Below are 16,052 nucleotides of genomic sequence, written 5' to 3'. Positions count from 1 at the left end.
AGGACCCTGAGATCATGACCTGAGCCGAAGGCAGCGGCTTAATCCACTGAGCCACCCAGGCGCCCCTGCCACATGGTTTTGAGTGGAATGCTCTGTGAACTTCTATTCAAGAGAACACCATTTAAATTACTACTTATTATTTCAATTTACTTATTCTTTTAAAGTTTTTTGTTGGTGATGGTGTTGTTTGTGATAATATTGTGTTACATTAAGTCTTCTCCCAATAAGTTAGAATCTTTTTTTAAAATTTAAATTCAATTAGTCAACATGTAATACATCATTAGTTTCAGATGTAGAGTTCAATAATTCATCAGTTGCATATAACACCCAGTGCTCAAAAAATATGGAAATCTTTACAGATTTGCATGTCATCCTTGCGCTGGGGCCATGCTAATCTTCTCTGTATCCTTCCAATTTTAGTATACGTGCTGCCGAAATGGGCACCCAATAAATTAGAATCTTACAATTGGATGTTAACGTCAGAGGCCATCTAGTCTAACATCTAGTCAAATTTAGATGTACACAGTGTCACCTAATACCTAAAAAATTTCTCTGCTTTGCACGTAACCTTGTCTGCCCATCTGGTAACAACCATGTTCCACAGAATAAGTCTAATTTTCTATCCACATACCAACTCTTCCAACATTTGATAAGTATTTCGAGAAACAATGAGGTACAGTGTTCAAATCCAGACGGTCTAGATATGTGTTCCAGGTTTCTGTGCCGGTAACAACAATAGAGTTCATCGTGCTGTTATCAGGCTTAAGTAATTAATACACACAGTAAGTGCTCCATAAAGATGGCTATGGTCTAGTACTATGGCTTCTAGGATTAAACTTTATCAACCTGGTGTCTTTCTCTCCCTTTCTCTCTCTCTGCATGACAACAGAGATTGTGTTGACTATTTCAGTAGTTGCATTGTGCTTATGGTCATATAAAACCTGAGGCTTTTTTAAATTTTGTTATCAGTTGCTCTCAGTTAAGTTTCACTCATCCTATCACAATTTTTTTTCTGATTAAATGCAAGACTTTATCCTTGATAAGTGTCAACTCACCATCTTAAATAACAGACATTTTTTAAAACTAGATTCGGTCACCCAGTGAATTTCTAATCTTTATTGCTTTACTAGCTTTGTGTAATCTGCAAACTTAGTAAGCAAGTTCCTAGACTTCTTCCAGGTAATTGACAAAATTGGTGAATTGGACAGGACCAAAAATAGAGCCTTGCGTAAAATTCCTATGGACCTCACTCACTGCCAGTTATCAACTAATCTTCCCCTTTTGGATGTAATCAGCTCCCACTTCATCTAATTGCTATCATTCAGCCCATGCTCTTCTCCATCGTTCCCAAAGATGTCACAAGAGACTTTGTCATATGTTTTTCTGGGAGCAGGATATATCTGTGTTTGTGAAAATCCCTTTAACCATCAGAATAGAATTCATCAAGAAAGGAGATGATGTTTATTTAGAGGATTTGGTTCTTGTGACCCTAACTTGGCTCATGTGACTAATAGGGCCCCTAAAAAAGAGTGATCCTTTGACTTTCGGTAGGTCACCGTCTTCCCTAAGACTGTTTCCTCTTATTTGAAAAAGGGAATGCTGCACTCCACTTTTCTCAGAGATGACGAGAGGATAGAATTAAATAGTGCATTTGATCATTTTCATACCAGAGATTCTTTTAAAGAGAAAATTAAGTCATATATTATATAGTAGCCCCTCTGGTTAAAAACAAGACCAGTCTTTTAGTCAAACAACCAGACCAATTTTTTTGACAGAACCGACCAGAGCGACATCAGCACTGCGACTATGTACTTAAGCCTCCCACACGCCTCTGCATTCCATTTAGCATATAAGATATTTTAAACCTTTAAGGATTCATGTCAGCTGAGCATGTGTGTATGTGAGTGTGTGTAAGTGTTGGTCTATGATTGGGAGAGATGATCGGCTCTCACAGTCTCCCAGTCTCCAAGCCGCATTAGTCATTTTTAGCACCATGATGGAGAATGGTGTGAATACGGTAAATTCAAAAGATTTCTCAAAACTTGACTGTGCAGACAGATAACTGTTAGAGTGACATTTTCAGTACAAGTGAGAAAACTGATCCTTCTGGGATCTCTAACTCCGAGTGCTTTAAAGGAGAAGATACAAGACTAAACCCATCCTCCTACACTAATCATTTCAGGAATAGTTTCTCTAAAAGTAGCAATGCTAATATGAGGGAGTGAAAAAGTCAGTCAAACTGCTTATATCCCATTAGCAACCAGATCAATTTTCTCACACTCATGGGTTCAAGCTTACCTTTTGACAAAATAACAAAACAGAATTCAGTGGAAAGTGACATCTTAGTTATGGACGTGCAGGTGATTGAAAGATCCAAAGCAAAATGTCTAAGGGAAAAAGAATAATTGGGCAGAATGAAGAAATGAAGGAATACATCTTCTTGTCCCTGTTAGTCCTTCCTCCTAGAGTTCAGGAGAGGAGCCAAGGATTTAGCTGTTTGATTCCCATCAAGATCATTTTAAATTAAAAATGTGATCGTTTAAATTCCTCCTTTGAATATCTGTGATTATTGAGACCACGGACAGCCATGTCAGCCTGAATCACAGAGTCACTCTTGAAAGAGGAATTCACAGTTGCAATAAACTTAAAAGAAAATATTTATACACCTGGAAAGCTATTTAACTGGATTCCATGGGTCCGTGCTTATTTTCCCAGAGATATTTCTTTCAAATTCATGCCAGTGCCCCAGGTCCAGCCTCACCTGGGTTTTGAGATGAGATTTTTAGACCTAAGTGGGGAAAGCGGCCCGCTACTCCATCCTTTAGCTAGGCCATACTCGATCTGCCTATCAACTGATCAACTGACAGGCCCCTGCTAACTCTCCCAGGCAAATCCCGCTCGCTTCCTCAGTCAGAGGTAGATGCAGAATCTTCCTCACACAATGAGGTTATGAATCTCAGATATAACTTATCCTACACCCCCAAACCTTGGCCCCACAGAGACCCTTGGAGCTGCTCTGATGCCTTAGGGTTCATAACATAACAGTACCAAAGCAGAGTTCAAAATACCCTTAGTCTATGGAAAACAACTATCCGCTGCTGTTGGCTCACAAGAAGAAAGAGCAGATTTTTGAGTCAGACAACCCTGAATTCAAATTCAACTCAGCCCATAACAAGCTGTGAAAACTTGAACCCATGACTTAACTTCTCTGAGTCTCACTATCTCCGTCTCTAAAATTGTGTCGCTAATAACTTAATTCCAAGATTTCTATAAGGACTAGAGGAAATAGATATAAAGCATCAGATTAATAAAAGTGCACAGAAATAATGATTTATATTGTTGTTATTGTAAATTGATTGGGATCTCAACTTTTTCCAAGTGGGCTAGGATTATCATGGATCTGATGATCTGCTGTAGCACTTTAATAACTCTTCAAAAAAGAATGTGTTCCATAAAAAAAAAAAAAAAAAAGAATGTGTTCCATAAATGAGGACATCGGGTAGCCTAGTCAGCTTCAATTCCAGCTCTGGATTGGGATGAGATGAAATAAAGCAGTACTCAGATTCTTCTTGGCCTCACGGACCCATGTCATTAGTGAAGCTTCCTTTGTATTGAAAACATACAACTCTAGATGGAATTAGATATGCTCTGGTGCTCACTCTAAGAGTGCCTGGAAATAGTATCGACGTTGATGACGTTGACACTTGAAGGATGAGTGCTATTTGGTTTGGTGAGCATAGGAGTAAGTTTTTGTGGCAGAGAGTACATATATCAAGACCTGGAGGTAAAGAATTACTAGGTGCATCAGAAGAACTCAAAAATCAGTAACCTGAAAATAATTAGCAAATGGGAGGAGATCGCATGAAGTCAGGCTGAGGAATTAGGTGCAAAATTATGCAGGACCTCGGGCTTATAGGAATTTTTTAAAACTTGAATGCAATATGAAATCATAAAGGCACCAGGCAAGTGACATCATCTATTTGTTTTGAGATCACTATGAATGCAGTATAATTTAGAAGGGGGAAAGAATGGTTTGAGAGGAGCATACAACTGAACTAACCCCAGCAAGTCTAGAGGAGAGATGAACTAGGGAAGAAATAGGGAGATGGAGAGAAATGAATGGACATAAGCTTGATGTTAGAGGTAGAAGCACTAGTGCCTAGTGGAGTCAAGAGGTGGTAGGATACAGGAAAGAGGAATGGTATCAAGGAAGCATCCAGATTCTGCCAAGGGCAACAGGATGGACAAAAATTCCATTTACTAAATGGAGAACACTAGAAGACAAACAGATTGGGAAACTTGTCACTTGTTCATTTTTTTAACATATTAATTTTAACATAACTGTGAGATATCCAAATAGAAATATCTAGAGCTCATGGGGCGCCTGGGTGGCTCAGTGGGTTAAGCCGCTGCCTTCGGCTCAGGTCATGATCTCAGGGTCCTGGGATCGAGTCCCGCATCGGGCTCTCTGCTCAGCAGTGAGCCTGCTTCCCTCTCTCTCTCTCTGCCTGCCTCTCTGTCTACTTGTGATCTCTCTCTGTCAAGTAAATAAATAAAATCTTAAAAAAAAAAAAAAGAAATATCTAGAGCTCAGTAAAAAGATCTGGCTTAAATACATAAATATGAGAATCCTTGGCACAAAAATAGCATTGGAACCCGTAGAAGTGAATTAAATTACCTAGCGTAAATATTGAGAATGAGAGCCAAAAGGAGCCCAGTACTTAGACCTGAAAAGCCCCATATTAGAGTTTAGTTGGAGGAGGAATGGCCTGCTGAAGAAAGAAAAGTAGCAGCCAGAGAAGTCTGCGTGTATATGCATATATTTATTTACTGAAGATAAAAGAGAGGATTGTTTCAAACAGGAAATGATAAACTGGGTAAAATCCTACTGTGAGATCAAGTAAAATGAAGAATGGAAAATATCTATAGATTTAGCAACAGTACGATCACGGAAAACTTTACCAAGAGTCATTTCAGTGGTGAGAAGGGAATGAGTGGGGTTTGGAGTGGGGTGAAGAACATTTAGGAAGTAGTAAATAAAGGTTATCACATTTAAACAAGTTTTTTTTTAAGATTTTATTTATTTATTTGACAGACAGAGATCACAAGCAGGCAGAGAGAGGAAGGGAAGTAGGCTCCCTACGGAGCAGAGTCGGATGTGGGACTCAATCCCAGGACCCTGGGATCATGACCTGAGCTGAAAGCAGAGGCTTTAACCCACTGAGCCACCAAGGCACCCCACATTTAAACAACTTTTTATAGGAACTTGGCAATGAAGAAGGTTTAAGAGATAAAGTGGGAACTAGATGGAAATATGGGTAGGTTTGCCGGACTTAGCAGATACAAGTATAGGATACCCAGTTACATTTGAATTTCAGGTAAATAGTGAATACTTTTTTTGGTACAAGCATGTCCCATGCAATATTGTGAACACACTTTACACCAAAAAAATTATTTGTGCAATGTTTAAGACACGGTTACCCTAAAAAAATAATTCATTTTTGTTCTGAAGTTCAAATTTAATGGTGAGTCCTGTATTTTATCTGGGAGGTTAGGTGGGAGTTCGAGATACTTTTTTATTTCAAGAGATACTTGAGCATATTTTTTAAATATATATTTAAAAATTATTTTTATTTTTTTATAAACATATAATGTATTACTAGCCCCAGGGGTACAGGTCTGTGAATCTCCAGGTTTACACACTTCACAGAACTCACCATAGCACCTACCCTCCAATGTCCATAACCCCACCACCCTCTCCCAACCCCCCTTTCCCCAGCAACCCTCAGTTTGTTTTGTGAGATTAAGAGTCTCTTATGGTTTGTCTCCCTCCTGATCCCATCTTGTTTCATTTATTCTTTTCCTACCCCTCAAACCACCCATGCTGCATCTCCACTTCCTCATATCAGGGAGATCATATGATAGTTGTCTTTCTCCGACTGACTTACTTCACTAAGCATAATACCCTTTATTTCCATTCACGTTGTCACAAATGGCAAGATTTCATTTAATATGTTTTTTTTTTAATTTTTTTATTGTGTTATGTTAGTCACCATACAGTACTTGAGTATATTTAACTGAGGAAAACATCTGGTGATGGAGAAGCTAAAAAGGTAAGAGAAAGAAATGGAGATTAATATCTTACTGGAGGGTGAATCCTTCTTTCCAGCCCTCACACATAAGAGAGAATGGGGAAGATGGCTGCCCAGGGAAGATGGCTGCCAAGGGAAGCAGAGGTGTGGTTCTGGTCTTGGAAAGATGCTGGCACCTACCTTTCAAGACTCCTAGTTTTCTTTATGAAGTGGGCAGCCAGCCATTCGTGAGAGCAAAAGGGGGTTCGGATGAAAATGAGGAATAGAAAGAGCAGAGAGCTAAGAACGTGTTATGGCACCAGCAAGAAAAGAGGATTTGGAAGAGAAGCGTTAAGATTGCCAGCAGTGTTGAAGGCCCAGCTGATGCTGGTAATCACGAAGAGTGATACCAAATGACCGAAAGCATGATTTTGTCCAGTGGTATTCATTCAGATGTCCAATGCAGTTATGAAGCTGTCTGGTAGATTTTTAAATGGCCTAAAGACCTCAGAACAGGAAGAAAAGCACAAAATCTACTCTTGAATTAAAGTAATGTGAAGTGAATCTTATATGCGATTTCCCTCCGAATACGCAAAAGAGTGGGCAGGATCTCTTTTCAAATTCTGAAATAAACAAGTCTATGTCATTAGCTGACTGAAGTTACAAATTAGAGAACACACTGTACAAATAAGCAGCTATTGGGCAAAATCAGTTCCTGCTATATCCACGGTGTTATTTAAACTCACCATTTTACCATTTCAAATAGCTCCACTTTGAGGTTGACTTATAAATTCAGTTCACAAATCCGTACTAGGTTCCTACTATGTGCCAGCCCTGGCCAGATAGTGAATTAATAATACCAAGGCTGATGTTTAATTAACAAGAAGAACCTTATAGAAATATTTGACACTCAAATTAATATCAGATATATTCATTTGACTAATGCTATTACAATTACAGTTCATAGCTAATGGCATTATCGGGCTATTATCACAAAGCATTACCTCTCTTCTAAAACTCATTTCCATGATAATTCATTGAAATCATCATGAGAACACACTATCTTGATGGGTTTTTACCTCCCAATGCTCTTCAAGAGAATGAACTCACCCTTATAAGAAAGCCTGTTATCCCAAATATCACCCATGCTCATTCTTTCCGCAATTCAGGTGAACAATGCACAGCAATTTCTCCACAGTTTTGAAAGACACAGTGTCTCTTCCTGGAAACAGCCACCTAACTTCATTTTTATCCACAATTCCCAGGAAGTACAAATGCAAATTAAAGTCTCCACGCAGACTTGTTTTGAGAGCAAGGTATCGAGCTGTGCAGATTTGGGGCCCAACCTCAGTTCACCCATTCAATCAACAAATAATTATTCTGTCTCCTTTGCATGACTCCAGGCAAACAACTCAGCCTCTCTGTGCCTCTGTTTCCTCGTCTGTAAATTGAGGGTAATCATAATTTGGGTACTTATTAGACAAATATGAAAAAGTGGTAGAAAACCCAAAGTTAGCATATAGTTGTTAGATATTATTTCCTTCAGGTATCATGAAAATTAATGTGTTTTAAAAATTAACTCAGGTAGGAGAGCTATGAATCTCAAATGAAGCATTTAAATCAGGTTACTGAAAGGAAGAAGGAAAGAAATTAACATTTATTAAGTGTCAGTTATATGCAGACCTTGCTGTATGTATTTTGCAAAGATATTATTTCATTAAATCTTCACAACAATTCTTTGGGGGTGGATAGCCTCATCATGCGTAAGAGGAAAATGAATGGAGAAAGTTATGTAAGTTGCCCAAATCTTACAGCAGAGGTGGATTCCTGATTCCCAAGCTCCTTTTGCTACACCACAATTTATTTCCCATGGCACAGAAGCACATCCATCCTGGAGAATGGTTGTTACACGTTTTTAATTGCATACTTCTTCGCACGTAAGAAGTGAGGGATAAAGTAAGGTATAAAACCCATTTCCGTTCTGTCTCAACAACTTTGGATGTTTGCTAGATTCCCCAGCATTATAAAAAATAACTGAAAGAAGAAAAAAAAAGATCTAACAAAGTCTGAGGGGGAAATAATGGCTCACTGTGCCCAAAAATCGTTTGAAGAGATTCCAAAAGGCACATTTTAATATCTTCAAAGTTCCATTACATTCAAAATAAAACAGTGTTAGTAAAAAGGGAAACTACTGAAACTTCCTCCGAAAAGACATAGCAGAAATACGCCTCCAATCAAAAGCAATATGCCATAGCCCTTAAAATAATGCATGTATATTTGAGATATTTGGTAAACCTAGGGTTTCGGTAGGGAAATACAGGGACGTATCATGAAAGTGAGTGAATCTCAGGTTTCAGAATAGACTGTTTATTGTTACTTGGGATGTTGTGATTTCCAAAATGATATCTTAGGACAGATGTAGAAACAGCACCTCACTTGGAACTGGAGCATCAAGGTTGCTATTCAGTACTACAGCTGCTGAAAAAGAGTAGGTTGTGATAGAAGGCCACCCCTTTCCACTGTTTTATCAAAAACCGGACGTGACTTAGGGAAGTCAGCGTTTTCCAAAAGTGTGCTTGATGAAATGGTTTTCAAAGATTATTTTTCGCTGTAAAGGTAATATGATGAAATAAATCCAAACTTTAAAGGAGCAGGGGAAAAGACCAGTAAGAGGATGACAATTACTGTTTGGGTAAATTCTTTCCCGACATTTTTTTAATTTGTGTGCATGCGTGCATGGGTATTAAATTTATAGAGATTTTAAATGAAATTGGGGTCTGAATAAACTCTGCTGAATGCCCCATAAAATAATTATATCAAGTTCCCACTTTTTTCCCCTTCCAAGTATTGTGAGCATATTTCCATGTTACTTCAAATTCACACAAACAAAAAAACCCCTCACTTTTTCCCCCTAGAATCCTGGAGATGGGATTACTCATTCAAGAAGGATAAACATTTTTTTAAAAGATTTTATTTATTTATTCGACAGAGAGAGAGAGAGAGAGAGATCGACCCTAGGACCCGACCCCAGGACCCTGGGATTACAACCTGAGTTGAAGGCAGAGCCTCAACCCATTGAGCCACCCAGGCACCAAAAGAATAAACATTTTTTTTAAAGATTTTATTTATTCATTTGACAGAGAGAGATCACAAGTAGGCAGAGACAGGCAGAGAGATGGGGAAGCAGGCTCCCCACCAAGCAGAGAGCCCACTGAGCCACCCAGGTGCCCCTGGATAACATTTTAAAGACTATTGTGAAGTAAAGACAAATTGTTTTCTAAAAGGCTGCATCAATTATGCACCACTGCAGTAGAATAACACTTGTTTCAGTGCGTAAGCTGCAGCCCTGAGCATAATCGTATTTTGGTTTTTGTTAATATGATTAGAAAAAATTATATTGCATGACTAATTTGTATTTTTCAAAAATGAAAAACTGAAATTTTTAATGTTATGACTACTTTTATCTTTTCTCATTCATGGAATGCTTGATCATATTCTTTGCCCATTTTCCTTTTTGGTCTATTTGTCTTTTTTCTGTTTGATTTTTAAATGGTTTTTTAACTTTAGGGATACTATCGTTTAGTCAAATTTATTGTTAATATCTTCCTAGTTTTAACTTAACATTTTAATTTCATAGATGAGTTTGTTTTGTGCAAGTTTTGCTGATACATGTGATCAAATCTATCAACCTTTTCCATTGCGATTAATATCATTGCATTTATCTGTGGTTGTGGAAATTTCAGTAGTTTCATATTTCGAATATAATATTCTCATCCTTGTGGACTTTATTTATGTGTTAGGTACACACTTATTTCCTTCAAACAACCAAATTTCACAGCATAACTCGATATTTTTTTGTGAAAAATTAGTTAATCCATAAGTACTCCACAGCCATAGGATAATCAGAATGAAACTAATCACTAATATATACTTTAATATATTCTCAGTTCTTAGGAGATTCTTGGGCTGTTTCAGGGTTACCTTTCAGCTGCCTCTTGATTTATGATATATATTATATATCAACTATTGCTAATCATACTTCTCCTTATGGTTAGTCTTCATTTGTAAAAATCTTATTTCCTAGGGTGTATATTTCCAGATGGATTTTAGAATCATTTTATCAGTTTTCCCCAAATCTTGTTTTTATTTTAATAAAATATGTAAAACTTGTTCATTAACTTAAAAAAATAAAACTTTTATAATCTTTTGTGTTCCACCTAAGTATATAACTCAATTTTTTCTTTATTCAATGTTAAATAATGCAGTTCAGTAACATTTTCTTTTCTTCATATATATCCTGAACATTTCTTGTTGGACTTATTATAAGCATTTTATGCTCTGCTTCTTTTTGCTGTTACGAACTGACTCCTTTTCCCTCATTACAACTCGCTGACATAATCACTATTATATAGGGGGATTATTAATATTTATGTCTGTGCCTTGCATTCAACTTCTTAAACTTTCTTAGTAAATGTATGAGAGTATTTTAGTTTATCTGAAGTTTATAACAAAATTATCTAATCTTAGTTATAATTTTTTAAAATCATTTTTTCCAATATTAACTCATGTTTTGCATCTTTACCAGGACATAGAACTTCAGAGCAATGTTAGTACCAGAAGAAAAGTCACATTTTATCCTGTTCATAATCTTCATTTGAATCTCTTTTATTTTTTATTAAGCATATTTGCAGGTTTATAAAGGTAATAGTAAAGGGTGTTCTTTATCAATGTACTCTTAATCCCCTTTACCGACTTCACCCATCCACCCACCTCACCTCTGGTAATCACCAGTTTGTTCTTTATAATTAAGAGTATGTTTTTTAGTTTGTCTCTCTTTTTCCTTATTTATTCATTTGTTTTGTTTCTTAAATTCCACATATGAGTGAAATCATATGCTATTTGTCTTTCTCTGACTGACTTATTTCACTTAGGATTATACTTTCTAGCTCATTGCAAATGGCAAGATTTCATTCTTTTTTATGGCTGAAAAGTGTTCATATATATGTATATAATGTCCACACACACACACACACACACACACACACACACACACACACCTTCTTTACCCATTCATCTATTGGTGGACCCTTGGGTTGCTTCCATGGTTTAGCTATTGCAAATAATGCTGTTACAAATGTGGGGCACATGTATCCCTTTGAATTAATGTTTTCTGTTTTGTTTTTTTTTTGTAAATACTCCATAGTATGATTATGGATTGCAGGGTAGTTTTTATATTTAGTCGTCTTCAAAAGAAGAGTTTTATTGAAAGACAGTATTTACCAGTGAAGAATGTATGTGGATTCCCTTAGTCTCTGTCCCTTTCCCTATTTTTTTTTAAAGATTTTATTTATTTATTTGACAGAGAGAGATCACAAGTAGGCAGAGAGGCAGGCAGAGAGAGAGAAGGGGGGAAGCAGGCTCCCTGCTGAGCAGAGAGCCGGATGTGGGGCTCCATCCCAGGACCCTGAGATCATGACCTGAGCCGAAGCCAGAGGCTTACCCACTGAGCCACCCAGATGCTCCCCTTTCCCTATTTTTAATAGGGTCTTCTGTGACTTCTATTAAAGCCCCAAGTTATTATGAGGAGCAGACTGCTGGGCTGGAATGAAAATTTTACACCATTTTCTGGTTGTCCAACCATCTGATCAAATGATGTGATTGTAAACTGGTCTCAAGCATACATGACTCTTGGGTGCTCCCTAAAAATCACATTCATGTGTAATGTGTTTCTTGGGGAGCTATGCTACATGAATGCCGTGTGCCTTGCTGGTCATGCTCCCACTACTTCCTGTCTTCCGGTTTAAGAGGGTACTAGAAGCAGAGGTACTTGGCGTTGGGTACTGATTAGAATGGAATATGGAAATGCTACTTCTCCTTCCCAAAGCAGTAATTATGCATTAGAACAACAGCAGCTACCAGTATTCTGTTTAGAACTGACCTTGATTTCTGTGTAGGGTATGTTCTGATCACTTCCTATTCACCAACTTGGTGTGGGAAAGAGATCCTCAACCTAAATGGGCTAAGATGGTTGAAAATATGACACCTGATGCTGGGCGATGGACTGACAGCAGTTTATTAGTCACATATACTCATGCCCAGGGCAGGAGAACGTGCCATGGAGGGCCATATGAGGCTGCACTTGGAAGTAGAGTAAATGAGGATCTGCGGAGGGCAGGCTTGGTAGGAACAATGCAGTGAGGCAGCTTCTGGGTTCTGCAGGAGGATGTGATTGTTTGAACAACGTTGAAGGCTGGTAGGGAGGCAAAAGCTTTAGGGGTAGGACCAGTACCAGGCACCTGGTCTGACTAACAGGGGAGCTAGCCTTGCGGGGGATGGAGGGACTTCCCACGGGGTGGGGGGGGCATCTGAAAGAGCAGAGAAGTATGTGCTTAGGACTTTGGGGCCCTGTGAGGCTCCAAGACATGAGGGCAGCACATGAAATTTGGGGCCTCATAATGCAAGACATAATAAGGGACAAGGATAAAGTATATTCCTTTCATACTAGCAACTTTGCGTTGCTTACGGCAACATAATTCTATTAGCAACAATGTGGGCTTTAACAGTGCTGTTGTAACAAGATGAGGATTCTACGGAGCCGTGCCTCTACTTATCTCTCTTGCCTTTGCTCTTTAATCTGTAAAATACAAGAACTAGTCTAGATAATTCCATAGTCCTTTTGTCTTTAAAATGGCCATGATAATTTAAAGTAAGTAGAAACATTTTACTTAGTATCTATAAGGCCTAATACTCCAGAGTAATTATCTGTTTGCATGCCTGCCCTACCAACCTATGAGCTCTTTTTTCTTAAGCAACTTGGAATGCCCATCTCCTGGTACATGACAACTCCTTAGCAAATGATTTTCAGATGAACAAATAGATCTAACTGAACAAGAAGTATTTGGGGAGCTTCTGAGTCTTGCAAAGTATTTTGTAAATATTCTATTACTCAGTGGTCCAACACTCATTACTAAGTAGGCTGGATATACTATTAAAGTACTTAACTAGGGTTCACTAAGGTACTTCCTGCCCTCCGCTGTTGAGGCATGCACATTTTCTTGTGTTTTTAACCTTCCTACCCACCCAAGCTAAGATCTGGGGAAGTTTAATTTGTTCCTTTCTAGACCTTAAGGCTTCTTTTTGTCTCTTTTTGCAAGGATGCCCCAGATTTCAATCAGCTACTAGAAATGTCTGATGAAAAATGGCACAAATGTGAATTACGACAATAAAAGTTTATAAGCTACTAAAATAAAGTTATAGTACCTAAGAGCTGAGTCAACTGACAATGTTAAATGGAACATTTTACAACCAGTCCTGGGATAATGATTAAAAAAAAAATGGCACATGAAGAAATATCTGATAGGAAATGGGTCCAAGACCAAGCTCAGGCTACAGGATTTTGTATATGCCACTTATAAGGTGCGGTGGGTGGTGATAATCTCAAGTTTTGGAGTGCCTCCTCTGTGTCCAACTCTTGACATCTATTATCTCTTTTACTTCTCATAACAGCTCGGTGAGAAAGGTGTTGTCATTTTAGAGAGGAGAAACCAAGGCTGAAATGGTCTGATTGGGCAAATGCCCCTAAAAAAACTATTAAATAATGGAGATAGTATTTGACTTCAAAAGTCTCTCTTCCTCCAAACCCCATGCTCTGTCTTTGTCTCTTCACCCCCAAAGCTATCTCTTTACATAGACTGATAATCTCTATATTAATAAAGTAAATTTTAGGTTTCTGGAACTATCTCTCTGTCCAGCTTGATGCCAGTGTATATTCCAGTCTATGAATTCAGATGATTTTTCTCCTTACCTAGGAGCTCACCTTGTAAATTAACTACATAGGGAATGTAAACTTATAGCTAAGTAAGGCAAAAATACAGAGCTAGCATGAGGACCAGCATTAGGAAGGAAGCTGAACACTAAAAATGATATTTGAGAAGGACTATAGAATTTGAATAGGTGATATGTCAATATTTCATTTTATTTTTTAAATACTTCACTCAGAAAATGTTTTGTGTTGCTCATAAATTCCCACTGCTTTTCCCTAACCTTTCCAGCACGACATCCTCCCTTCACCCCTCATGCCCATAATTCCAACTCCCGGCGCTTCTCATTTGTGCCCACCAGAGCACCCCTAGTGACAGTTCCAAGCACACAGTCATGGGCAGGGCAAGCTGGTACCATATCCAGATAGGCTGGTATGTGCTGTAATTGCACAATTTTTTTTTTAGAAATATTATGTTTTACCTGTAAAGATATTACAAAATTTATATTCTTCTCCCTCATCTGACTTTGTTACAATATAAAGATAGCCTTTTCAATTACTTATTATGGACCAAAATTCAGGCTCTAAGAAAAATTAATGTTATGTTAATTCTGAGGCTTCACATACTCTGTGCAAACTCCTCTTAGTCTAGTCAGAGAAACACAATGATAAGATGGTCTAATCACATCACATGCAAAGTGCTGATGTGAAATGAAAAGGACAGAAATAAGATTGGGATATTAATTCAAGAGAAATAAGGAAATAGGACTGTTTGAATAAGCTTAGCAAGGTGGTTTAGTTCTTCCTGAAAATATGTGTGATGTCATCTCATCTTACCTTGACTTCCATCCCAACTCCCCTCATTCAAGTACAATCTAATGTGTAGTTTCTAAACACATGTGCACACACACACACACACACACACACACACACACACACATACATAGGCTACATAGGCCCAGACATAGAGGGAAACATTCTATGAAACTACTCCTGTCAAAGGAAGGGATTATGTCAATATAGCAATAACACTATACATTTCTATTGTAATGGAACACAAATTAATAAAATGGGGAAGTAGAACTTACTGCATAGATTTCAGCTCAACATCACATTTCAGTTATAGGTCCAAGACACAAGCTAGTTTTCATGGTTGGTCCAAGATAATAGTCATTGTTAAAGGACAGAAGAGAAATAGCTTTAAATGGGAAGTGGCACCATGAATCACAGCTGTCATACTTATGTACTTGCTGACTATCAACCCTGAACAGAGCATTTAATTCAAATTTCATTTAAAAGTATGCATTGTCAAGGGAAAGGCCAAGAACCATTTTCTAGTTCAGGAAGCAACTCACAACCCATGTACCAAAGATAGCACTGGAGATCAAGTCTTTTGGCACATAGACTGATTGCTCTAGGCCCACACCCCTCTTCACAACCCACTGTAGGAGCTGCTCCTACAAAAAGCAAGAAAATGCCAAAACCTTGGCATCTGACTGCTCAAAGAAGATTAAATCCTGTATTCATAATGCATAATTTTTTTGGTAAATATTGTGCCCATTCAGAACTGCAATTGATTATAAGTTCTCTCTGTGAAGATAGATTTGGCCTTTTGAATAATCTTTTTTTTAAATTTTTTTATAAACATATAATGTATTTTTATCCCCAGGGGTACAGGTCTGTGAATCGCCAGGTTTACACACTTCACAGCACTCACCATAGCACATACCCTCCCCAATGTCCATAACCCCACTACCCTCTCCCAACCCCCTGATCCCCAACAACCCTCAGTTTGTTTTGTGAGATTAAGAGTCTCTTATGGTTTGTCTCCCTCCCAATCCCATCTTTTTTCATTTATTCCTTCCCTACCCCCTAAGCCCCCCTACGTTGCCTCTCTACTTCCTCAAATCAGGGAGATCATACAATAATTGTCTTTCTCTGATTGACTTATTTCGCTCAGCATGATACCCTCTAGTTGAACAATCTTTTTAACACTATGTGATACTATATATCTGTATTTGTAAATACTAAGATCCCCTTGTTGTTTTAAAAGTACTGCATAAAAATAAGTGTTGCATATATAATACATTTTCTCATATTATGTATTAAATAGTAATACAAACCTACTGAAGGAAAATTGAGAGTGTGTAGAAATAGAGATGATACATAAAAGTATAGATCTGGATATGGAAAGGGAGAGAGAATTATAGCAAAGATCCAAA

The 16,052-nt window shown here is 37.9% G+C and overlaps 1 protein-coding gene and 1 non-coding gene across 2 annotated transcripts in view; one reads left to right on the top strand and one right to left on the bottom strand.

The window, feature by feature from the left end:
* Positions 1 to 16,052, top strand: part of SLC15A5 (solute carrier family 15 member 5) — a 78,405-nt gene that overhangs the window by 58,336 nt on the left and 4,017 nt on the right. The gene's annotated exons all lie outside the window — the stretch shown is intronic.
* Positions 338 to 444, bottom strand: LOC123947756. Its single transcript, XR_006819799.1, has one exon. It is a non-coding gene; the product is annotated as a U6 spliceosomal RNA (small nuclear RNA).

The sequence above is a fragment of the Meles meles genome, chromosome 7 (genome assembly GCF_922984935.1).
Source record: "Meles meles chromosome 7, mMelMel3.1 paternal haplotype, whole genome shotgun sequence".
Lineage (NCBI taxonomy): Eukaryota > Metazoa > Chordata > Mammalia > Carnivora > Mustelidae > Meles > Meles meles.
Note: the sequence above shows the minus strand (reverse complement) of the source record. Positions and strands in the feature narration are given on the sequence as shown.